The 24,820-nt window shown below is 53.0% G+C and overlaps 1 protein-coding gene across 2 annotated transcripts in view; it reads right to left on the bottom strand.

Moving 5' to 3' along the window:
• BRINP2 (BMP/retinoic acid inducible neural specific 2) overlaps window positions 1–23,434 on the bottom strand; it is a 56,632-nt gene extending 33,198 nt beyond the window's left edge. For both annotated transcript variants that reach the window (XM_054036373.1, XM_054036372.1), the window contains exon 1: window positions 22,746–23,434. The gene's annotated coding sequence lies outside the window, so the exon portion shown is untranslated. The remainder of the gene's footprint in view (window positions 1–22,745) is intronic.
• Window positions 23,435–24,820: the final 1,386 nt, after the last annotated feature.

Raw genomic sequence — 24,820 nt, 5'->3', positions numbered from 1 at the left:
TGTGGCTTTGCCGCTTGGAGCGGCAAAAAAGCTGGAGCCAGCCCTGCGTCCTGTGGTGGATTCAGGAGGACGTGTGGTGAGTCTGTCTTCTTACTTGGTAACAGACATTCCACGTGGGATTTGAGTGCCCCCCCGGAATGGATGCTAGGTAGGAGTTTTGCTTTGTGAGTCAGCGTTTCCTGCTTGTTCGATGGGGGCGGGTTGGCTGAAGATGGTGAGTTACAAGGTTCAGGGCCTGCTGCTCAGCAGAATCGGACTGTGAATAGAACATTTTCTTCCTTATTAGGGGTTTTTCTTAGGCGGTGAGGACTAAAAATATCTACAGAACAAAGAAGAGTTCAAACCAACACTTTTGACTCGGGCTCTCTTTTTAGCTGAAATAAGTGCAGGGGTGTAAAAGTACATAGTGGGAGGCACTTGCTGGCATGTAGCTGGGCCATAAAGGAGGCATTTGCTGGCCGTGCCTGTCCCTGTGCCAGAGGTCTATGAAGTTGCTATTGTCACAATGACGGAGTGTCTGCCGGGGGAGAGGTTCTAGCTATGGAACAACCTTCCAGAGGAACCCCAACTCTGACCGTCTTTAGGAAACACTGCAAGGATGTCATCTCTGAGAAAGCCTTTCCACCATAAGTGACGGTCCCAATTCAAACACTTTTGAATCCAACCCCCCTTAAAAAAAAAACCCTAAGCCAAGCAGAGTTCTGACCCAGTAAAGCGAGAACTGCCAGACACTCCATGAAGTCTGCTAGGGGCTTTGCTATTGATTTTACGTGGAAGCTGTTGAGATAGGGTTTTCAAGGCAATTCCTGCTTGCTATGGCTCATCCCCGGGCTCTTTTTATGGTGCCAGGAGATTTTGACCAACTAAGCTCAAAACAACAAGCCCCCATCTGCACGGCTGCTTCATGTCTGGCTTTGGGCTCTTCTGGCAGGTGAAGTCAATCTAATTGGTAGATGACCTCAAACTGTAGATGCAACAAACACACAGGAGAGGAGCAAACTATCAAGTAACCTGGACAGATTAGTGGCTAGGGCAAAGGGCTAGGAATCGGGAGATTTGGTTTCCATCCCTGGTTCTATCCCTGCACCAGTGTGACCTTAGCCAAACCCTTTCCCTTCTCTCTACCTCTGCTTCTCCCACTTATTATGACTAACAATACTTCCCTTCCCCTGGAGATGTCTGCATGTATGCATGACCCGTCTATGCAAGAGCTATTCTTATGGGGGTGGCAGGAGACAAAGGGATTTTGGGGACCAATAGAACAGTGTCCCACCCCCTGAAAAAGGAAATAAACAGAACAGATATAGACTGGAGCCATCAGATTCAAGGGAGTTTATTTACAATCTGCCTCCTTAATACTGTCCTAATGTTTTTTCCTGTCTGAGCATGTGGGATTGGGGTTGGAGGCTGGGAGGGGGAAGCGTCCTTGGTGAAGAGGGGGGAATCTCTCTCTCAAGAAGTGGCCCAAACCATATAAGGGCTTTTGATCTACTGTTCTAGCAAATATGTTCCCCATCAAAACCATCTGGGCGATGTGACATTAAGAATTATTTCCATATGTTTAGCAAACTTTCTTGTGAGTCATGAGCAACATTTACAGCAGGCAGATGCTCGAGCTCGCCCAGCTCTGCCAGTGCCTCTCACTCCTGATCCGAAACCCCACTGATATGCCAGTCCTCGGCCCCCATGCAGCTCTAATAATATGTCTCCATTATTACCTGCAGCAGCCCTGCCATTCCAGTGCCAGGCCCTCTCGCAGCGCCGCTAATGCATGTCAATCCAGACCGGCAGCATCCCACTGCGATGCGTCCTGGGCCTCCATGCAGCTCTGCTAATGCATGTCAATCTTAGCATTCAACACCCCCTGCTAATCCAATTCGGGGGCCCCACGTAGTTCTTCTCATGAATCTCAATCATGCCTTCAATACCGCCTGTTGTTCTATCCTCCCTCACAGCTCTCTGTCTTTGCACTTCATTTCTGCCCTGCAGCACCCCAGTTCTCCCAGTACAAAGCCCCTCACAGCTCGCCAACCCTGACCTCTGTTCCAACCTAGGGCCTCTTCTGAGGAGGGGTGGGGTAAAGGGTCGACATCTGAACAATGCGTAGCCAAGGAGAGATTTCCAGGGCTTTGTCACCACAGGTCTCGCTTTCACAAAATACCTAGACTTCCCCTGGTGCAAGCGCAGGACTAAAGGGGGCAGCTGGAGGAAGGTGTGGAGGGTGTGAGGACAGTCACCCTCCGCACACAGTGATGGCTGTTGTCTGACAGCCTACTGCATGTTGTTAAAGGTGGAGAAATGCTGAATCTCTGGCCTCCCACCAGTTTCTCTGGTATTTTCAGCTGCACATCCAGGGGATTACTTCACTAATGACACCTCCTTCCCCGGGGCTGGCAACGCGCTAGCAGCTGACGTACTGCCCTTTCTCTACTCCAGCCACCTGGGCCTGGGCCAATGCACACTGAAGTCAATGGAAAGACTCCCACTGATTTCAAGGGGCTCTGGATCAGGCTCTGTGTTCACTACCCCTTGCTCCTCCTTCCTCTCTGTAGGCCTGATCCTGAGCCATGCACCCTCAGTGCCCACTGCCTTCAGTGGGATGTCCCAGGCACAGAGCACCTCTCCGGATCAGGCCCCTCTCTGGGGAGCAGGCGTTGAGGGCGGAGAGCGCCCTGGCCAAGAGTCAGTTGGCTCAGAGCTGTTCCCCACCATCATTGTGGTGCCCAAACCTCAGAAGTGGGGACTGGAATCGGGGTTCCCCAGAGCTGGGGGTCTGGGGCACAAGGGTAGGGAGGTCCGAGGAGAAGGGAAAGTCAGAAGGTGGAGGGAGACCAACACTGGGAAGCTTCAGGGCAGCTAAAGATCTTGGAGCACCTCATATGAGAGAGAAGCAGGGGCCTCTGGAGGAGAAAAGGAGGGTGGGGCTCAGGGTCTCCAAAGGAGGAGAGGGATCAATGGTGTAAAGAGTCCTGGGGCCTCCTGGACATGCTGCATGGCAGAAGGGGGAGCTGTCAGCAGAGATGCCTCTTCCTCTTAGACATGGCTGATTTTCAGTGAATCCCAGCACTTTCTGATTCTCGTTTTCCAACCTGGAAGCAGTTTCTTTCCCAGCAGCCCAGTGAAGGGTTGCGGGGAAGGTGTGTTGTTCCTCCCCCCTGCAGCCCTGCAGGCCCAGTGGAGCTATCAGACATGGAGCCGGATTCTATTCTTGCTCATGTATTGTCAGTCAAATTGTTCACTAGGTTCCAGTGGCAGTATTTTCCTTGCAGGGGGCGATGCATGAGCCAGAAAAGCTGGCTTTGTTTAGGGCTGGAGTGTGAACCCCTTCATTGCTGGCAAGCCGTTACTGCCAATCACAAGTGCCAAATCGGCATATGTCAGGCCCAGAAGGCTCATGAGTCTGGCTTAAAAATCAGGAGATTGAAAAAAATCATCCAGTGGGAGGTTCTTTCTGTGCACCTTTGGGGTGCACTCTGGCCATGTTGTCAAGCTTTTCTCCTCAACCAGCAGGGCTGGGAACTTATTATTGAAAGGGGAGCTGCGATTCCCCCATAGTCATCAGAGTTCAGGAACTGGGCCTTCCGTTACTCAGGTACAGCCCCTTGGAGTCAACGCTCATCAGTGTAAGAGGTTAACAATTGGCCATTATGGATCCTGGGCAGAGGTTGAGCGGTTATCTCACATACAAATCCCTTTTCCTTGTCAATTGAGCAGATCTGGTTATGGAGTCGCAGGAAGACAATAAACAGCTGGATGGTTGGTGGGGGTTTTAGAGTAGGGCCAAACTTGAAAAGACTCTGGCTTGGGTCATCCCTGAAATAGGTTGGATGTGCGCTAGTGAGTGAGAAACAGTTGGAGACGCTGGCCTCATGGATCAAGTATCTGTCTCGTATTTAAAAGGTTCTGAGCCGTGGAGCATTTTGCAAGCTATAGCTAGGAGTAATCTACCCCAGCCTTTTCCATAGCACCAAGTGCCCAAATGAAATTAACCAAGGCCCTTTTTTGGCCAAACATCAGGAGGCTTTCCTAATGGAGAGATCTACTGGGCTGTATACAGGGCTGGCTCTAGGTTTTTTGCCGCCCCAAGCAAAAAAAATTTTGGCTGCCCCCTGTCCCAGCCCTGGGCTCCTCGCCACACCCCCCTGCTGCCCCCACCCTGGGCTCTCACCCCCCCGCCCTGCACCCTCCTTCCGCCGCGGCCCTGGCTCACTGGTAACTCGCTCCCAGGGCGGGTCATTCAGCAGGAATTTTAGGTGTGCACAGAACACAAACAGGATTGGTTCCCATATGGTTACAGAACTGCATGAAGTGGAACAATTTTCAGCTTGTGTGATTGGAGGATATCTGGATGCATATTATAAGACTGTCCTACATAAATGAGGAAAAGTTGAGGTGCCTTTATTATTCTTTTGTTCCACTCTTTCTTTCTATGGGGAATTTGCCAATGCAATATCACTGTCTTCCTTTTAAAGAAACAAACAAACAAAAAGCAATGGCTGTTGAAAATAGCAATTCCACTGGGAAGCATTTCTTGCTCAATTTTATCCTACTTTTTCTACAGCAAGTTACAGTGGATCAGTATATTTGATTTGGGGGAAATGAAGTAACAGCTGCCCAAACTGAGCTTGAGCACTCCTGAATTTTGAGATGTTCAAATCTGGAGGGCAGATGTTGCGGGGGGCTGTGGCTCCGCAGGGGAGCACGGCAGCATGTATGCAGCAGTGTGTCTGGCGCTGCGCGAAGCCAGATATGCTGGTCTGAGTGGCCCGGTAAGGGGGCTGGGGTGTTGGAGAAGGGGTAGGGGGTTCCAGGGGACAGTCAAGGGACAGGGAGGGTTGGATGGGGTGGAGGTTTGGGGGGGCAGTCAGGGGCAGGGAGAAGGGGGGGCTAGATGGGTCAGGGCTTCGGGGAGGGGGGCAGTCAGCAGACAGGCAGCAGTTGGATAGGCATGGGAGTCCCAGGGGTTTGTCAGGGGACAGGTAGGGGGTGGGGTCCTAGGGGGGAAGTTGGGAGGGGTCTCAGGAGGGGGCAGTTGGGGACAAGGAGAAGGGAGGCTTAGATAGGGGGTGGGGTCCCAGGAGTGGGCAATCAGGGGACAAGGACCAGTGGGGCTTAGATAGGGGGTGGAGTCCTGGGGGGCAGTTGGGGCAGGGGTCCTGGGAGGGGGTGATCAGAGGACAGGGAGCAGGGGGGTTGGATGGGTTGGGGTTTCTGTGGGGGGCAGTCAGAGGGAGTGGATGGTGGCAGGGTGGGGCTACCCTCCCTCCCCATGGAGTGTCCTATTTTTTGAATGTTAAAATATGGTATCCCTACTCACAGTGCAGCTCTCCATTCACTGCAGGCTGCAGAGTGAGGTCTCAGCTTCCTCACTCCCTCCCCCTCTTTCCTGTTGGTAGCGGCAAAGGGAATGCTGGGAAATGTAGTTCTTTCCCTGCTCCAGGGCTGGCTCTATAGGCAGGGAGCTAACCAAGGAACTACAGCTCCCAGGGCCCCCTGTTGGTTCTCAGCTCCCATGCTGGATCCCTGCCACCCCTGCAAATGGGCTGCCCCAAGCACGTGCTTGCTTTGCTGGTGCCTAGAGCCGCCCCTGGCTGTATATAGCCTCCCAAAAGAATTGGCCCAGGCCCTGTTGCTGGTGATTTCCAACTGGCCAGGTCAAAGCACTGGAGAAAGGACTGTATCTAGAAATCCTGCATTGGCCCCCGAGGATCAGACAGAGGAGCGAATACGTCAGGTGCATCTCTTATTTCTGTGGTTCTAGAGACTGACTGCCCCTCTGCAGAAATAGGAAGTGGCTGTGAAGCCCTGACTCCAAAATGCTGTAGAGCTAGAACCGGACGTGTGCCACCAATTCACCTGCTCCGATGCAGTCGCCCAACCCCCTTCCGCTACTGTCCTCGGTGCCCCAGCCTCGTGCATGTCGCCTGGGGCTGCTGCTCTTCAGAATGCCCAGGGCAGGCCTCTTGCCCTAAGGCCATGCAGCTGCTGCACCCAGAGAGTGCTGCTACGGGCAGGCTCCCTCCAGGGCCCATGCTTCCCTCTGCTGTTTTGCTGTCGGTTCTGCATGTGCAAACAGGGAGCGGTTGTCCCCTCCTCTGGGCCCGCGCTGAGCTCCCCTGGCACTGCTGATGCAGCTGAATGGAAAATGTAACAAACAATTCACTACAGTCATCATCTCTCCCCTGGGGCCCAGCAGCAGGGAAGAGGAGGAAGTAAACATACAAGCGACCATATATGGCACTTGCAAGAGTCTGTGGCTACTCCAAATCCCAGCTCTGCCTGGTGGCTTTTAATCTTTAACCTTTCCACAGGGAACAGGCAGATCCCCTAAATGTAATCAGTGGGAGAACCAGGGACCTAAATACTTTTGAGAATCTGGGCTTGAGAGACTGGGGGCTCATTCCTGTGAGGTGCTGACTTCAGTGGAGACTGAGGGTGCTCTGTCAGCAGGATGGAGCTCTTGCTGAGTCAGGAGTGAGCTGGGACCAGAGCTGTACATGTGACCACCCTCCAGGTCAGGGGGGAGCGTCTGTCTCTCTGACTCTCGCTGTTTTCCTGGATTTAGCAGCAAATCCTCTCTTGTCCCTTGTGTCTGGCTTCTTTTCCTCCTCCCCGGCTGTGACATTAAATGAGTGACAGAAGTGTTCCTGCACTGAGCGCAACTGGCCAGGCATCGGCTCCTGTGACTTGCTGGCCCCGAACTCTGGTGGTGAGGTGGGGTGTGTGTTACACAAACAGGGTCACCCCCTGTTGCAGAAGGGGATGTAGAACAACAATCAGCTTCCTTGAGCTGAGCAGAGCCCAGACGATCTGGAGGCTGCTAGACTCCCACAGGGTTTTGGGCTCTGTTCTCCTTTCAGTCACACCAGGCAGGATTCCCATGATACTCTGGTGTGACCTCAGCCTAAGTGGAAGGAGAACCAGGCGCTGGGATTATAGTGGCTCTGAGCAGCAATTAGAGCAATTCCCTCTATTTTCACTGCCCTGCCGACTCCTCCGTTGGGGCGGCAGGTTTGCACATCCCTGACACTCAGCGCTGTGCGTGTACCGGAGTGACCATAAACTAGCTGATGCCGTGTGACCACTGTGAGCTCTTCAACAAGCTCGCAGGCTCTCTCTTTCATTCGCTGGGATCAGGGCGCAGAGCCACGGAGGGGAAATCAGGGCTGTGTTCTGCAGTCTCTGACTGAGACAGACAGGCAGAGTATTTTCACACAGTCTCCCCAGCGTCTAGTCTTGCAGTGCTACAGACCGGAAGGATTGTCCAGTGGTTAGGGCACTAGCTGGGAACCTGGCTTCAATTCCCTCCCCACCACAGATTGCCTGCCTACCCATGGGCAAGTCCCTGAGCCTCTCTGTGCCTCAGAGCCCCATCTATACAATAGAGATCCTAGTAGCACTTCAGAGAGGCACTGTGCTGGCTTGATTGCCTAGCTCCCTGCTGCTACAAGGTCTAGAGCCACCACTACCCTGGTTGCGCCTACGCACCCCGCCCGCCATGTATTTTCATGCATTCCTTGCTGTTCATAACACAACATGTGCTGTGGCTTGTGGAACTGGATGCTGTGGGAGGCACATGGGCAGAGCCACTGGCACCCAATGGCAGTAGATCTCCATGGCATTCCAACGTTGCTTTCCCTTAGAAGGCAGAGATGTTCCTCATTGCGTCTCCCATGCCTCCCCCTCGCAGTATCTCAAACGGGGGAGGCTGCCAGTGTCTTGTCCAGGGCACGCGGTGTGACACTGCACCGGGTCTGAAGTTTAGTGGGCTGTGTTTATGCTTGTTGGCAGGCCTGATCCAAAGCACACTGAAGTCACAGGAAAGGATCCCCTGGACTTCACTCGGCTTTGGATTGGGCCCTGTGAAAACTGTTTCTTTGCAGAAAAGAAATTTTTCTTTCCCTTCCCATCACATGCATGTTGGTTTGTTATTGCAGATAACTGTTGGTTTGGTCCTGGTGCTGGGCTGTGTGGGCTGCTCTGATCCTGCTGGCAGGCTGCTGGGCAGTTGGATTTGGTTGTTTTTATGGAGGGGTGGGGGGAGTGCTGAGTGTGTTGAAAATACATGCGAATACACTCATTTTCTCTCACACACGTGCGCACACACACTCTCACGTGGATGCTTTATCCTAGAGAAGGGGAGGCAAATTTTGGGCTTGTCAATCCCTCTCTTTGATCCTTTCTCCGCTTCTCAAATCGGTTCCCTCACAGAATATTCCTCCTATAAATGGATACTCTGGGTATAAGACTTTACCTTAGGGCAGCTTCTCCAGGGGTGGCTGTGGGCTGTCCCATGGCCCAAAATGTCTGTAGTGCTGAGTGCAAGGGCTACTCCCCCACCCCACCCCTCCCCGATGTGCCTCTCCCTGCCCCTCCAACCCTCCCGAGTTGGGTTTCACAAGGGGCAGGGTATAGAGGGACCAGAGTGAGGGGCAGAATTGGCCCTAGTGGGTGAGAATCACTTCTTACTGCAGCATACTCTCTCAGCCTCCTAGATCAAAGCCAGGCGATGCAGATCTTCCAGGCTGCTGGTTAACACACCTCTTCAGGTAGACCGCAGGGATAATAGAAATTAGAGCTAGAAAAACCTATTAGGTCATCTTTCCTCCGTGGCTAGCGCAGGGTTGTTCCCTCTGCTGCATTCTCCAGTGCTTTGTCTAGCCCAGCTTTCAAATGACTCAAGCAACGGGACTCCAGCTGCTTCCCTCGGGAGCCTAGTCCACGGTCTAATAGATCTGACTGATAGGAAACGTTTCTTGATATTCGCTCAGAATTTTCCTTTGCTTAATTTCACCCATCACTTCTGCTTTTACAGTGTGCGTCTCTCTCTCTCTCTCTCTCTCCAACCCCTGGGCCGGATCCCTGGCTGGTGTGAGTTGGCAGGGTCCCACTGATGTCAGGGAAGCTATACTGGTTTACACCAGCTGAGGATCTGGCCTGCCCTACCTAACTCTGTGTATGGATTCCTATATTATCTGTCCCCAGCTGCATGTTCTTCCTTGACAAAGCGAGATAGCCATCTGTCGTCAGAAAGATGCCCCTGGATTAATTTTGATGCTCTGTCACGGAGAATCCAAATGCCCTGGTTCCCAAAGGGGGTCTGTCCATCTTGGAGAAGGAGCAGGGAGGGCTGCTGGTGTCTGGTGAAAGGAGGCATTCCTCCATTGCCCCCCAAAAAAGAAGGGGGACCAGAGGGACCTGCCAGCTCAAGCAGCCTAGGTGCCATCTGCTGGAGAGATCTGGGCTGGCTGACAGAACCGGGTGGGGGGCAGACAGGACAGAAGCAGAAAGGAATGAGCAGGAGATAGGGAGGGGAGGGGATTGGGCATTCTCAGCAGAGCTGCATGCTGGGTTTACGTGGGTTAGAGCCCATATGTGCACATAGACAGTACCCACACCAGCAGGGCCCATGTTAGCAAAGTGACAAGTGTGGGGGGGGGGGCACCATAATCTCTCTCCTCTGCAGGGCCAAAAATAGGAGCAGCTTTGGCCAAGTAGAAGGCAAGGCTGGGGCAGCTAGGGGATTTACACAGCTGGCTTGGAAGTCCTGACCACAAGCTAAAGCTGCCCTTCCGCTGCACAATCCCTGAGAGATGGGAGGCAAGGGAGGTGAATCAGTGTGCTGGGCAGGCTCAGGGTGTTTGTACCTCCCTGCACCAGCAGGGGACAGTCTAGTCCAACACCTCTAATGGATGTGGGTTGGGGCCCCCTGGCCAGGACCGAGGGGGCAGGTAAAGTTGGAGGCAGCATCTTAATCTAACCCCTCCCGTTACCTTTTCCTGCCATACACTTTTGCACCCTCAACACATGTGTGTGCATTGAACACTCACTGACTGGCCGATCAGTGTAAACTGCATCCCTCGGTTGCTCTGCCACGCTCACCCCTGTCCCTTGAGCTCAGTGAGTTCACAGCTGAACATTGTGCCAGAGTGCCATCTGTGTGTGCCAGGCTGCACTCTGCAGCATCTGGCCCACAGCATGGGAACTAAGGGCCCATCTTCATCATGGAAACAACCGCAGTTAAACCGTGGTTCAGAGTCCTGTATGTTGTGGAGAGTCTAGTGCTACTGGGAGGGAGACGGACAAGAGAGATCATCCCATCTCTGTATGGCTGGGTCAGAGATGTTCACTGGGGCTGGACCCTGTATTTATCTGGGTCTCTGAACCATTTTTCAACCTCAGAGCTGGATTCTCTCTAGGTGATGGTGATGTGGATAAGAGGTAAACCACACAGAGGATTCTTACAAGAGCCTGTATTACCACGCTCCTGCGCCCAAGAAAACAGGCCTCAGAGGCATTGGGGGGAGGAGGGGGACAGGGAAAAGAATCATAGAATATCAGGAGGTCATCTAGTCCAACCCCCTGCTTGAAAGCAGGGCCAATCCCCAGACAGATTTTTTCCCTAAATGGCCCCTACAAGGATTGAACTCACAATTCTGGGTTTATCAGGCCAATGCTCACACCACTGAGCTATCCCTCCCCCCAAGTAGTCAGCTCTGGAGACCCTCCCAATCATTCACCCTTATAGTCTCACTACCTCTTACAATATCCCATGGTTCATCAGAGCCACCTTGTCTTCACAGTGCAGAAGCATCTCAGTTTCACAAGCAGGAGAGAGGAGGGAACACAGCCCCAGGGGGATTACAGCCAGCATAAGTGTAAGGCATGCAGAAGAGTTGCATTGCGTAGGGGCCCTGCTGAACCTGTGGCCAGATTGGTCAGGCGGCCTTGTCTTCCCCCAACCTGAGGTGCCCCAGGTCGTGGGCTGATGCAGGTGGATTACCATGGGCTACAGCAGCTGGGGATGGTCAGCGCCGTGTTTGATGTCACAGAGCTCAGGAGCCCTGACCCATGATATGGGACAATGGGAGATAACACACCGTCCCCAGGCTCAGAATAGGAGCCAGTGCTAACTGGGGGATCTGTTCAAGTTCAGCAGAGGGGACCATCCACTTGAGCACTCTCTCTGCAGGAGAGTCCCACTTCCCCGGAAGCCCAGGCTCTGAGACCCGCAGCAGGAGGAGGGAAAACGATGCAGAAAATATCTTGCTGTGCTTCTTCCTTCTCTAGCGGTGGGTGACAGATGGCACATTGGCCGCGGTGCACGCACGATGAGCATTTCCTATCGGGGGCTGGACGCGAGACAGCGCAGCCAGGCACACTGACAGCATGGGGTCGGCCGGGGCACAGAGCGCAGCAGCCGCTTCAAAAGGCGCAATGTGATGTGACATGGCACCGCTGGCCCCCAACGGCAGCAGCAGGAGCACTGCCATTCAGAACTGGGTCTGTGCGCGCGCTGGGGGCAGGAGACGCCAGCACGCCGTTTGCTGGGATCTCCGCTGACTCCACACCCAGGCCGAACTGTCTCTCACTTGCCTCAGTACTAACTGCGCCCACTGCTTCAGTACGGATCATGCTGCTCCCCCGCCTTCAAGCTCTGCTCCCGGCTTCATGGCTAGTTTATGCCTGAGAAGTAGGCAGACCCCAGAGATCAGGCTCTGTCTGGGTGTGTGCATGCACCCGTGTGGCTGGGTGTAACTTTGTCCTGTGTGGGTTTGTGCTTGTGTGTCCAGGTGCTGTTTGTCCAGCCCTGTGAGTTTGTGTAGGGGTGTCTCAGGTCTTGGCATGTGTGCACGGGCTCGGGCGTGTGGTTCCTAGAGGGTTCACATGTGTATGCACATTAGGTTTCTCTGTGGAAGCCTGGCTATTGAGTCAAGGGTGACCAGATGTCCTGATTTTATAAGGACCATCCTGATATGCAGGGCTTTATCTTATGTAAGCACCTGTTTACCCACCACCACCACCCGTCCTGCTTTCTCACACTTGCTCTCTGGTCACCCTAATTGAGTCTCCTCAGTGCCTAGGAACCATCACTGACCCAACACTAGAGCTTATGGTTCAAAATATTTCTTTGACCAAAACAATGGAACTTTCCATGTGAAATGTCTGATTTTGATGGTGGATTTTCATAAAAAATCCTGGAATTTTCAGGCGCCTGATGCATAGTTGTTGTCCCCTCCCCCTTTAAACTCTTAAAGAAAAATTCCAATGGAAATGAGAAAGTGTTTGTTAATTTTTTCATGGGAACAAAGTCCATTTCCTGAGCAGCTCTGCCTAACCCTGTTCTGGCCCCTCCCAGCCATCCAGTACGCCCCTTCATTGCAATTGATTGTAGGTAGCTGGCTTGACACTTCTCAACCCACTCCCTCTTCATAGCACAAATCGATAGCCCAGATGAAGCTTGCTCTGAGATAAAAACTAGAGGGCAGAACTAGGCTGGCAGGTCAGTATCACTCACTGCCCAAAGGAGTTGCCGAGATGGAAACCTCTCTCGGGTCTGGGGTCTCTAGTCCTACTCCTACAAGCCCGCAGGGAGGAGGGGAGATGGCAGATGCTGGGAGGCGGGTAGAGTTTGAGATTACATCAAGCAGCTAGATGAATAATAAAGGCACCTTGCTCACTCAGGTAGGTTTAAGGTGAGAAATAACAAGATTAGAAAGAATGTCAAATTGCTGAGTCCTGCAGACCTGAATCACAAACCGCTTTCAAGCTGTCCGGCTTTCTTCCCTGCAGCTGCTAATTCATCTCTGCTTTGGGGAAAGGAAAAGAGCGACCACGCAGGGGGTGTATGGTCAGCTAATAAGCAAGTGGAACAGCTGGGGCTGCGGAGGCAGGGTGGGAGTGGGGAGAGAGCATCAATATTTGGGATGGGTGGTGGGGGCAAATAAACTCAGACAGAGGCTTTTGCATCAAATCTCCACTTCTGGTTCAGCTTCTCATGTTAGGACGTGCTTTGTTCCCACTCCCAGCAGCACTGGTTAGTGTAGGAATGTGAGAGGCCCCCGTCTGAAGCAGGGACCCATTGGGCCAGGCGCTGTGCGCATACATGGTGAGAGACAGCCCCTTGCTCTAAAGAGCTTGCAATCTAGACAGGATGGTCTAACCCCCTCTTCGCAGATGGGGGAACTGATGGGAAGAGATGTTATTTGCCCAGGGTCATGCAGTTAATCTGCAGCTGATCCAAGCGTGTTCCCCTGATCTCCTGCCTTCCAAGCCAGTGCCTTAACCTCAAGATCTATCCTCCTTTTGCCTCTGGCGAGACAACCATCTCCTGTAGGAGAGCCTACAGCTTCCAGCCTGGAGAGGAGGGGGTCAACCCAAGTACCTTGTCACAACACCCAGAAACAGAACCCAGAAGCTTGTTCTACGGCAGGTACAACATAGTGTACAGCTATGCACTGTGATCCTGCTCCTTTTGAAGTCAACGGCAAAGCAATCCCTGGAGATGTAACTGTATATCAGGTGTAGTTCAATTATTAAGGCATTAGCTAATTGTCAGGGACATTAACATTGATTTTGTCAGGCCATGTACATTTTCCAGATCACTTTCTGCAGTAGATTAAATATAATTTAAAGCAGGGCCAAACACCTTCTGAAACTCACCATAGGCCAGATCCCCAGCTGGTATGAATTGGCGGAGCTCCATTGATTCAATGCCAATTTATACCAGCTGTGGGTCTGGCCCCTTGGCTTCAATTCTCTGTTGTTTGCTCAAGGGGCTGCAAACCGCAACTCCTACACCAGTGCCAGCTCCTACGTCCCATGGGAATTGTCATCCCCTTGGGATTCCACCTTCCAAAGGAGTCCTACCAGCCCAGGTTGTCCCATGCACAGCTCTGATTCAGTACCGCTCCTCCCCAGCCAATGCCACCTGGTCTGGGTGCTGTAGTAATTGGCTATCAGCCCCCTGGCAGAGTGCTTTCCTTCACCACAATCCCTCCTTCCACCCACCACCAGTCCTGGTAGATTTTCTATGTTGCCAGAAGCCAGAGTAAGTCCTGAGTGAATCAAGCCCAGCATATGTGAAACACATATTCAGGATAATCTTATCACGTATTTATTCAGCACAGAGCAACTCAAAGCACTTTATAGGCTGGGGGTGGGGGTGAGGGGATGCAGCAGATGTTTTGCAGAGCAACATTACGCAGCAGTTTAGGATGTACATGAAAACTGTCTCCAGTTGAAAATTGCAGGAGGAATCTGAAGGAGGCGTAATTACCAGGATGGGAATTCAGCCGTGGCAATTTGGGGCTTGACACAGTGCCCCCTAGCACCGTGCTGGGGCACTGTTTCAGAAAGAAGGTTGCTATCTACTCAATCATCAACTCTATTTCCTGCGGTATCCTGGGTTTACCTTAGAGCTGTAATCCTGCTTCCCCATGGGCCAATGCCGTGCTGGTGAGGTGTGATGAGACGTGCCATCAAGTGGTCCGTTTTCAGATGGCCAGGTGTGGGGATCTCATTAAAAGTCCCTATTGACATTAATGGGAAGAGGAGAGAAGAGAGATGGTCTGGTGGATACAGCACTAGCCTGAGGCATGGAAGCTCTGGGTTCAATTCCTTGCCTAAAGTCGCACATGGAGAGAGCAAGCCTCTCTGTGCCTTTGTTCTCTGGCAGTGGGGCTAACAATGCTGGGTTGTCTACCTGTAACATAAGGGACTGTCTATTCTTGTGTGTTTGTACAGTGCCTGGGGCAATGGGACCTGGATCTTGGCAGTGGCCTCTAGAGTCTACCCTAGGCTAACTCCCCCACCTGGGAAGATATCCCCAGGAGTTCTTCAGGCAGGTGTCTCCCTTAGGTCAGTCAAATACCAAAACCCCCACTGTTCTTGGGTGATTGCTGAGCCATGGAGCCCAGCACCCCACTCACCACCAGGGTGTACAAGGCAGACTGAGGAAAGGTAGCAGGATGGACTAAAGAGTCAATAGATATTGGCTTAAGCTAGGTTCTGTAAAAGTAAGGGACAGTCTCTGCCCTGAAGGCTGACAGTCCAACCAGACAAGCTGGATGCAAGGTGGGAGGGGAAAGGGAGGCATGGAGAGGGGAAGTGACTTCCCCAAAGCACACAACAGCTCTGGGACAGAGTCAGGAATGGAACTTAAATCTCCTGACCCCAAGGCCTCTAGCTCACGCTGCCTCTCAAACTCTTATTATTGTTGTTATGGTGGTTTCCAATGGCCTATGTGGCATGGGAGAGGGGTCCCATTGTATTGGGTGCTGTGGAGATCTTTATATACTGTAACACCAAAAAACCCAACAACCCCATGATAAAAGAACATTAAGGCTGCCAAATGAAGTTCTCAACACTTAGGAAATGCCAGAATTAAGGGAGTGTATACAACCTTAACTCTGTCCCCTTCTACATATGCAGGGCGACACAGTCTTTAATTACACGGTCACATTTGTTTTAGGCACAGGGGCTGTGGAAACAACATATCGCTGTTTTTTGGGACACAAGCCCTACCCAGACCCATAGCTTGTTCAGCCTGTGTTTTAACTTACGCTCTATGCCACCCCTGGTGTTTAACTAGCACCGCACAGAGCCCCTGTCCATGTACGGGGAGAGGTACCTGCCCCCCCCATTCCCCTTTGCACGACACAGTGCCCCGAGCACAGGAGCCCATGGGCCTCACTTTCAAATGTTCCTGCACTTTAAAAACCAGAAATTGCTGCAAAGCAGCACAGAAGTGGGAGGAGGCCTAGGGAAGGGTCAGCCCAGCCCAGCCTCTGCTTTGAGGAATCGGGTCACAGAACACCATGTTCTGCCCCCTTTGCTCCCATCACCTTACCTGTTCTCGGTGCAGAGTCCTGCACAAATCTGAGTGAGCAGAGCTGTCCCTGGGCTCGCCCTCTTGCTAGCCCACAGAAGAATCCCACAGCAGGAGAGTTCAGTACAGCAACCCCCCATCCCCCTGATCCAGTCCCTGTGCTCTCACTCCAGCCCCCAATGCCCTGGCCGCTCTGATCCCCACAAACCCCCATTCAGCAGCTCAGTCTCCTTTGCCTGCTGCTCTGTTAGCCACCCCCCACTGGCTGCTGATCTCCTTCTCTATCACTCCAGCTGCTGCAGGCCCCATCCAGCTCTGTCTCTATCTGCTCAAGGTCCTGCCTTCATGTCCGCTCTCCTCTCCCAGTCCACCCGGTTCCCCGGATCACTCTCCTTCTCCCTCCTTGTGCCTGACCCTGACATGCAGGATTAAGGGGCCAGATTTCCATGTACTCAGAGCCCTAGTTGGGCCCCAAAGAAAGGGCTCCATCCTGCCCGGTGCTGAGCCCTGTGGCTCCAATCCTGCACAGCACTTGAGCACACAGGAGTGGTGGCCGCTGGAGTCAATGGGACTTAAGCACATGCCTAAGAGACTTCCTGAATCAGGGCCCAAAAGCCTTGCTGCACTGGGGCTTGAGTGCTCAGCGCCTTTAGAGTTGCCGCCTGTCCAGGTTTTCCCATGATTGGCCCTTTTTCTAGGTAGCTGTCCTGCAAAATCTGTACGTCTTCCCGGGACACTAAATGCCCCAGCGTTTGCCAATCGCACCCCCTCTGGCTCTCATGGGAGAGGGAGCTCTGGCTCCAGAGTGTCTGGGAGCCCTGGGGATGGGGCGGCTCAGGAGTGGGGGGCAGGGAGCTTGGGGGGCCAGCAGTGCCTGGTCACCCGCTGCACACGTACCGACTGCAGGGGTCACGCTGGGCAGAATCAGGGTGGATCCAGCTGGCACTGCATACTGCTTGGTGAGGTCGGTGCCCAGGGCAGCCCCAGGAGCCCACAGGGGCTGGTGCCCTCTCCTGGGGCTGGGACAGGGAGATGGTCCCCTGTGGGGGGGGGGCATCAGTACACTGGGGTGTATGTGGTGTGGGAGGCAGGCAGATGTCCTGTTTTTTTGTATCTCAGAGGCAGCAGCCCTACGTGTGGGATCAACCCCCCCAGCCCATCCCACCCCGTGGGATCCAGCTGCAAACAGCTGCTGCACTGCTGGAACTCATGAGGGCAGATCTCGGAGTAGGCCAATCACCTGATTGCCTCTCAGGGAAAAGAACTCTCCCCAGCCAGGATGTCCCAGGTGGAGGGGAGAGTCTCCCTGGCCTATGTCTCTAGGCTGCACTTGTACTTTGCCTTGAGACATGCCAGGTCTGGGTTCAGGGAACTCTCCCTGTGCTTGTCTCCTTTACGTGGCACAAGTTTTCCTTTCCACCCTGTGTCCTTTTTGCTGTTGGGCTTATATTCCTCCCCTTAATGAATCGCAAGACAGCACAGTTTATTGCTCTGCAGGTGTCATATACATAATCTCCCAAGGAAGTGTCAAGGAATCATTGATCTAACTAGCTAATGGAAACCAAAAGCTTGGTAACTATGGGCCCAGGCCTTGCACAATGGGGAATTCATTGGGCCAGTAAGCGTTCTGCGGGTTGTGCAGTTATCCCAAGATTCACACATAGGCATCATGCTTCAGGGACTCAGTCTTCTGCTATGAACCTCGCAGCAATGTAATCTCATGTGCATGCCATGCCTGCCATCCCAATGCACTGTGGAAACTTGAAGGGGCCATATCATTGCGCCGTCTGGATATGTCTTACCTCCTCCTGTTACAAGTCATTCAGAACAGTTCTAGGCCTGTGTTATAAAGCAGGTCAAACCAGATGTCACAGTGGTCCCTTCTAACCTTATAATCTATGAATCTACATGTGACGTGGGAAGATGCTTTAATCTGAATTACAGAAAAATGGGTCATTCTTTGTCTTTGTTTGCTTTGGGTATGGTTGATGTCTCAGCCAACATTCAAAAATCATGAATCATGGCCCCCAAAATCAAGAGAGTGGCTTAAAAATATCAAGTTTCAGAGTAACAGCCGTGTTAGTCTGTATCCGCAAAAAGAAGAACAGGAGTACTTGTGGCACCTTAGAGACTAACTAATTTATTAGAGCATAAGCTTTCGTGGACTACAGCCCACTTCTTCGGATGCATCCGAAGAAGTGGGCTGTAGTCCACGAAAGCTTATGCTCTAATAAATTAGTTAGTCTCTAAGGTGCCACAAGTACTCCTGTTCTTCTTTTTAAAAATATCAAGATTTTATGTATATAAAGAGAGACTGAGTTCTCCTTGTTTGGCATCTACTTTTTGAGCCTTTAGGGTTCACACTGTCAAGCTTTTCCTTGCCACCAGGAGGGCTAGAAATGTGGGGTGGGGGTTAATGAAATAGATTTGTTTTAAATGAATGAGATTGTTCAGGTAACCTCAGGAGTCCAGGAGCTGGGGATTTAAGAAGAGTGCAGTAAAGCCTGTATAATCTGCTTCCCATTGTCTGTGTGGGTTTTTCTCACAGCCACAGGGAGGGGAAAACAGGACTGCAAAACCAGTCACTGGCAGGGGGCTCAGGGGCAGGGGCCGGCCTGAAACTGCTTTTAACTTGTGCTGTCTGGGTTTCTAGGTGATTAATGTCCCTGTAAGCTGATCTACAGGGTCAGATTCCCCAGAGCTGGGGATTCACAGTTCTCTGCATTGGAGCCCCCTAGTGCCAAGAGGGTGGTTTAGAGGGCAGCTGGAAGGATTACTGCTTGCACTCTTATGGGACTCCCCGTGGGGGAGGCCAGTGTGAATTCCCATGGTGGCTGCGTAGGTGTCCTGCTGGCAGAGGCTGTTGAGAGAAAACACTTGACTGGTGCGCTCCCTAAACAGGCCCTATGGCTTTGGGCGGTTCCTCTTTTTGGGGGCCACTGCTTGCCACCAATAGTCCCCGCAGTGCTTGGCACAACCGTACGCCTCCCACAACCTTCTCCCTTGGTGTATTTTCCACCCTCGGCTCCTCCTGCCAGGTCTGACACTGGCGGCAGCTGGCATAAAGCCAGTGTGAACCTAGCTGGTAGCCCGTGGGCAGGGATCATCTCCGGGAGTAGCATATTGCAGATGTCTAGCCACACCCAGCAGCCCTCCCACCGGGCAGTTTGGGGCAGGGAGGAAGAATATAGTGCACACAAAGGAAATAGCAGGGGCAGTTGAGGGTGTGGGACTGGATTGCAGGACACTGAGATCAGTGACATCTCTGAAAGGCAGCATGGGGATCCCTCACCACCACCACTGGTTCGGGCTGCAGTGTTATGCCTCATCTCTCCCTTTGGATGCTTGGATGAGTTCAGCTTGGAGTGAGAGGGAAGAGTGACACCTGCTGGTTCATCAGAACCACAGCAGGTGGCACCCTGGGCTTTTCCTAGGATTGCTCTCACCCAAGTGCTTGCCCAGCCTGACTCCACTATGCTTGTGAGAGCTGACAGGTGCTGTGTGGCTGCAGGCAATACAATGCTCCTTACAATGTGCCTGAATACATTTCCTGCTGCAGATGGTGCATGTTTCAGTTAGAAAAAGAGGCGAGAGGTGCAGCAGGTGACCCGCACAGGTACAGCATGCTCAGGAGTTTAAGATCAGAATCTCCACTAACAGATGCTTCAGGGACCTGGGTATTTTAGCTGTTAAATTCAAGGAGGGAGAAGTATCTTTTTGGGAAATCAACAGCATGGCTGAGATTTTTTAGAGCTGTTTAAGCTGAGCATGAGCATACCCAGGTCCCAGTGAAATTAGCCGCTCTGGCTCCAAGGTGGAGAGATGCGAAGTGCTATGCAAATTTGAGTGTGGGGGCGGTCTGAGCAAATATTTACCAAGAAGCCATTCTTTTCATGTTGGCCAATGCACATCAGCCAGGACCCCGGCAGGTGTGGGCCAGTGCATGTCAGTCAGGAGCTGGGCTGACTGGATTTGATCATTCAGCAGTGAAATCACTGGCAGACAGAGCGATTGCTGTTGCATTTAGGGTTTCATTAGAGGGATGTGTACTGTGATGCTTCTTACATCCTCCTGTCCCAGAATTTTGCATACAGCCCAGTACTCCGGTAATTTTCCAGTCTATCCCTGTATATTTTCTACAGACCATCAAATACCCAAGTACTTATCCTAAATCCCAGGATCAGTCCAGCTTCCCAATTTCCCAGGACTCTGCATCCTACTAGCCTAGCATTTCTCTTGGATCCCAGCATTCTTCTATGTACAAGTACCCTAGAATTGTCCTTACATCTCGATATCTTTCCCAGGTCCTTTTCTACATTCTACCATCCTTCCCATGTCCTCATGCCCTATACCTCCCCTACATCCCAATGTGCTTTTTGTACCCCAGTACTCTTCCTTTATCTCCCTACCCAAATACCTTTCCTCCTTCCCAGGCACGTTTCACTGTTGCTATCCTCTTCCTCTCTATAGATGGTTCCCCTCATCAGCACAGAGGGGGGAGGGATAGCTCAGTGGTTTGAGCATTGGCCTGCTGTACCCAGGGTTGTGGGTTTAATCCTTGAGGGGTGATCTAGGGCAAAATCAGTACTTGGTCCTGCTAGTGAAGGCAGGGGGCTGGACTTGATGACCTTTCAAGGTCCCTTCCAGTTCTAGGAGATGGGATATCTCCATTAATTTCATAGCACCACATGTGAATACCCAACAAACAGTAAGGAATGACTCCCTGTGATGTAGGGAAATGTGATTATCCCCATGGAACAGATGAGGAAGCAGAGCCATAGAGAGCCCAGATCCTCAAAGGTATTTAGGCTCCTATTTTCTACTGATTCCAATAGACATTAGGAGCCTAAATATCTTTGAGGATCTGGGCCTATGGGAGTCATGCTGCCTTTCACAAAGGGAGACTGGCAGAGCCAAGAATTGAACCCACAGGTGCATCTGTACCTCAGTTTGCGGTTGTCCTCCCAACTGGCCACTATTTGTGCAGTGGGACAATTGCTACCCGACCAAGTTCCCTTTCCAGGGCCCAGCAGTGATGTGAAGCCAGAATGTCTATGGTATGAAGGTGGTGACTTCCTAGGTTAGTTCCCCCTTTACTACGACAATATGAAAGTTTCCAGGCAAGCCTTTTTCGCTCCACTCTCTGCACTGCTGCCTCCTATCCCAGCAGGGCTGAAACTATCAGCTCAAGCAATGCACCAGCACCAACCTGCTGTTCAACAACAACGCTTAGGGGGGAGGAAAGCACTGAATCTCCAAAAAATTTCAGACAGGAAAAGCAGGGGGGAAGCATGCAGTCAGCAGAAAGTGCCCCGGCAGCTGTCTCCGCTCTCCCTGGGGGCTCCTCTGTGTAGGCTGGCGAGGTACAGGGCACTACAGCGTCTCCTGAGCCCTCCCCTATGAGTCCTCTGCACCCGGGGAGAGGAAGGAGTTGGATGACGCAGGGACAGCGCCCCATAAACAACTTGTTTTGAAGCCAGAAGGAGGGTTATTCATAGGATGGTCTTAAATGCAGGGCCAGAGGATGGCAGCTAGTCCTAACAAAAGAGGCTGAAATGCTGAACGCCAAGTGGAATAGGATCGCCCGAGTACGCCCTGTTCTCCCCCTCTCCCCCACTTGTCTGTGCCAAACTACACTGCTATTCAGAACAAGCTGCACTCCAGCCGAACAGAACATGTTACACTGACTGCTCATCCTCAAACACTTCCTGGCAACAGTGTGTGCACATATCACCCCCCTTACACACGCACATAAACACACACGCTGATTTCCTCACACCCACCCACCCAATCCCTGTACAGCACACACAACAACATAGGATTTCTGACTGCACTAATGAACAGTCATCTGCAGCACAACTGTGGTTTCGGGACACCCCGTGTTACTATCCAGGTGACACAGTCTCTCACTGCTAAGATGCCATCTTGGGAACACAGAGAAACAGCAGATTTTTTTAAAAGAACAAAATAGGCAACTACGTACTACAAGGAAACCCCGTTGCAGGGTTCTGTCATGCTCTGCTCTCCTGAGCCACAGTGTCTCCAGAACCCCCACTTGATGCAGTACACTTGAATTAGGTGGTTGCTTATCTCTCTCTGTTAAAAGAGACAGCCAGACATGTTCACGTTAAGTTATCAGACGGAATACACGCCGCAGATTGTACAGCACATGTGCACACAGTTTATGACCTGCTTTATCTAATGTAGGTATTCGTAGGGCACCAATCACTGTAGTATCTAAGGTACAACAGCCATTCCTTAGCTGCCAAATGCATTAATCCCTGTTATAACCTCCCGCCCTGTGTACCACTCCAAGTGTCAGAAGCCCAAGCACAGTAGGTACCTCTATGGTCAGATCACAGAACTCTTTTCTGGCAGGTTAATCCATTTTCTAGTTTCTGTTTGGACTGCATGTACATACTGTAGGTCAGCGGTTCTCAACCTTTCGCATACTGGCACCTCTCTCCCATCTACCTGGGATCTAGCCAGGGCCATGCTGTTAATTAGCAATGGGGAAAGGGCAGCGGTGGTCATGACCGCTGGGTTGTGAGCCCCTGCTCTAGGTAAGTAAGCAATGGATACAGTATTGGCTGCTGAAAAGTGAGCTGGAGGGTGGGAGAAGCAGCTCACAAGTTCATGCAGTTGTAGGATGGGAGCATTTCATGTTTTAGTGGCTAGAACAAGGCAAATCTAATCTGCTGGTGACATATAATGTGATATATACAGATGGTGAATAAAGGCATATTCATATAGACAGTAGAGATGGAATTAGGTCATCTTGCCCATTCGCTGGCTGTTTCAGGACTGTTCAGCAGCATATTTTCCAATGCCATTGCCAGTCCAGTTTTAAACAACTCAAGCCATGGATCTGCCTCTTCTTCCCTTAGGGGACTATCCCAATGCTTAACAGAGCTCAGCATTAGCACATTTCCCCCTGTGAGTGGCATCTCTCCATGGTAAGTCACGTATCTATATGTGCCTAGGTGAATACACTGTATACAAGGCAGCGCAGCATACTCGACATAAGCATAACCAATCCTGCTTGCATCAGGTAGGAAAAGAGCGAGCGGTGCCTGCAATGAGAACAGCCCCGTTACAACTGCTGCTGCGAGGGAGAGGAACTTTCAAGACTTACCCCAGGCAATAGGTATGTGGGTCAAGAAGGCAAACCAGGGACGCCAGCCGCTGTGAAGCCGGAGTGGTAACTCCGGTGCGAGCACTCCGCTAGGATCCGGTACGGGAAAGCCCCGCGGCGCTGTCCCGAAGCCCTTCCAGCCGGGCAGGCCTGCAGCCAACTCCCTTAGCACCCCCGGGGGGAGTTTTCAGAGCGGTCGAGGCAAAGATCATCCGATACCAGCGCCCCCAGAGCGCTCCCTTGGCTCCTCGCAGGAGCCTGCCCTTCGGGGAGGACGCTGCCCATCATCCTCGGTGGCAACTTTCCAAAGTCTTGCTGGCGGGGTTCGCTCGTATTTCGGGGGCCCGGCGGGGCGCGGAGACACCCCCTTATCGCACCCTTCCCGGTCCTCGCTGCTGCGCGGCTCCGCTGCTCTGCCCGTCCAGCGGCTCAGTCCCCACCATGGCTGATGCACCAGCCCTTGCACATTAGGAGGCCGGGTCCCACGCTGCTGTGCACGGGCGAACTCCAGGCGCCAGCTCTAGCGCGCTCGCCCAGCGTCCGGCGAGCCGCGGGCACTGCCAGGGTGGCGCTCGCCACGTGCCATGCTGGCCTCTCTAGGGCGGGGGCAGATCCGCTGGGCCAAACCGGGGGCTGCTGCAGGCGGCGCCTCTCCCGGGACTGCGTGCACCGTGCGCGGGCGAGCGCAGCCCTGCGCTGCTGCTGGCCCCTGCTGGCGCCCACCTCGCCACTGTCACCTGCGCGCTGCTCTGGCGCTGGAGGGGCCCCGAGATAACCGCGCCGCCCGCCCCGCACACTCCCCCGCCCGCCCGCATACATGCGGGCAGCCAATGGGAGCCTCGGCCATAGTGCCTGCGCTCCCGGATTGGCCCGGCCGCCGGGGGCGGGGGGGGCTCTGGGTCCCCCCCGGCTCAGGGCCAGTGGCCAGGGACAGGCTGGGCGAGCCCTGCTGGGCTGCAGCGCTGACCTGGGGCGCTGGGGGAAGGCTGGACACGGGGCGGGGGGCTGCTCCTTAAATCCGAGCCACTGGTGCCCAGGTGCCTGGCGCTGGGGCTCAGAGGGGGGCGAGCTCGCCTGGCCCCGGCGGGAGGGTGGGGGCTGTGACTGGCTGCTGCATCCCGACCTAGTCCGGCTCCTGAAAGGTTGAAAGGGATTGAGCCTTGGAAAGGAGCCCGGCGCCGAGGACGGGGCGCGGGGGGAGCAGTGATACAGCAGCTAGACACAGCCTTGCAGACAGGAAGCGAGGAGGAGCTGGGGGGAGGGAAGGAGGCTACTGCTCCAGATTAGATTCCCAATTCCAGATGGCAACAGACAGAGGGACATACCGACACCCCCTCAGGACAGGCTAACAAATTAAGCTTGGGGAAGTGGGGTGGGAGGAAGAAACTGGGCTGAGTTTCTCAAATATTGGGCTGATCTTTATAGGTGCTGGAACGGGGGATGCTACCGCACTCCCTGGCTTGAAGTGGTTTCCATCATACACAGGATTTACAGTTTGGTTCAAGGGCTCTCATCAGCACCCCCACTATACTAATTGTTCCAGCCCCCCTGCTGATCCTGAGAGTTGCTAGACATCCCACCCCACCTGCCCCCGAGGCCACCCGCTCAGCACTTATCAGGATCAGGCTCCTAAATGTCGTTTGAAGAACAACAAAATGCAAAGCATGAGCTAAAGAGAGCCCTGCCTTGTTTATGTGAAAAGGGTCCTGCTGCTGGGAACTCAGCGAGGGGAGAGGGGTGGGGAAACAGGCAGGGTGGAAAGTGAAGGGGGGAAGATGGATGGAGGGAGGGAGGAAGAGCAGGACTTTGACCATTGGGGATTTATTTCTCCAGTGGAAATGCAAAGAAATGGAATCTTTCCAGGGGGTAGCCTCAGCACAGTGGCAGATAAAGTGGAACAGAGCCAAAGGGAGTGGAGGGGGGGTAGGCATGGGCCTGTTGCAGAGAGGACAGGACTATGTCTGTTTGTACAGATCTGGGGATCCGTCCCCTTCCTGCCTAGCATAAGCACAGCCCAGGACTGACAGGAAGGGGGGTGGGGATGGAGTGTGTTCCATTTCGCAAGCAGACTTTCA

Source organism: Malaclemys terrapin, chromosome 8 (assembly GCF_027887155.1).
Source record: "Malaclemys terrapin pileata isolate rMalTer1 chromosome 8, rMalTer1.hap1, whole genome shotgun sequence".
Taxonomy (NCBI): domain Eukaryota; kingdom Metazoa; phylum Chordata; order Testudines; family Emydidae; genus Malaclemys; species Malaclemys terrapin.
The sequence above is the reverse complement of the archived record's forward strand: the minus strand, read 5'-3'. Positions and strand labels throughout refer to the sequence as shown.